The sequence below is a fragment of the Lampetra fluviatilis genome, unplaced genomic scaffold, assembly GCF_964198595.1.
Source record: "Lampetra fluviatilis unplaced genomic scaffold, kcLamFluv1.1 SCAFFOLD_723, whole genome shotgun sequence".
In the NCBI taxonomy this organism is placed as follows: domain Eukaryota; kingdom Metazoa; phylum Chordata; class Hyperoartia; order Petromyzontiformes; family Petromyzontidae; genus Lampetra; species Lampetra fluviatilis.
The window spans coordinates 11604-12500 of NW_027620446.1; positions in this window are offsets into that span (position 1 = coordinate 11604).

The window sequence follows — 897 nt, forward strand, 5'->3', positions numbered from 1 at the left end:
TTTGCGTCGCCAAATATCGTACGAACGCCGTGAAACTTCCACAGGCTTTTCCAGCAGATTTGCACGTGCACTCAAAAAAGTCAAAATTTTTACACATAGACCCCATCAAACGGGAGAAATTGGCCCGGATTGCTCTCATGTGCGTTACGGGGCATCGTTTCTCTCGCGCCGAATTCTCTCGAGCTGGGAAATCGCTCATTTTTGCGTCGCCAAATATCGTACGAACGCCGTGAAACTTCCACAGGCTTTTTCAGCAGATTTGCACCTGCACTCAAAAAAGTCAAAATTTTTACACATAGACCCCATCAAACGGGAGAAATTGGCCCGGATTGCTCTCATGTGCGTTACGGGGCATCGTTTCTCTCGCTCCGAATTCCATCGAGCTTGGAAATCGCTCATTTTTGCGTCGCCAAATATCGTACGAACGCCGTGAAACTTCCACAGGCTTTTCCAGCAGATTTGCACCTGCACTCAAAAAAGTCAAAATTTTTACACATAGACCCCATCAAACGGGAGAAATTGGCCCGGATTGCTCTCATGTGCGTTACGGGGCATCGTTTCTCTCGCGCCGAATTCTCTCGAGCTGGGAAATCGCTCATTTTTGCGTCGCCAAATATCGTACGAACGCCGTGAAACTTCCACAGGCTTTTTCAGCAGATTTGCACGTGCACTCAAAAAAGTCAAAATTTGTACACATAGACCCCATCAAACGGGAGAAATTGGCCGGGATTGCTCTCATGTGCGTTACGGGGCATCGTTTCTCTCGCTCCGAATTCCATCGAGCTGGGAAATCGCTCATTTTTGCGTCGCCAAATATCGTACGAACGCCGTGAAACTTCCACAGGCTTTTTCAGCAGATTTGCACGTGCACTCAAAAAAGTCAAAATTTTTACACAT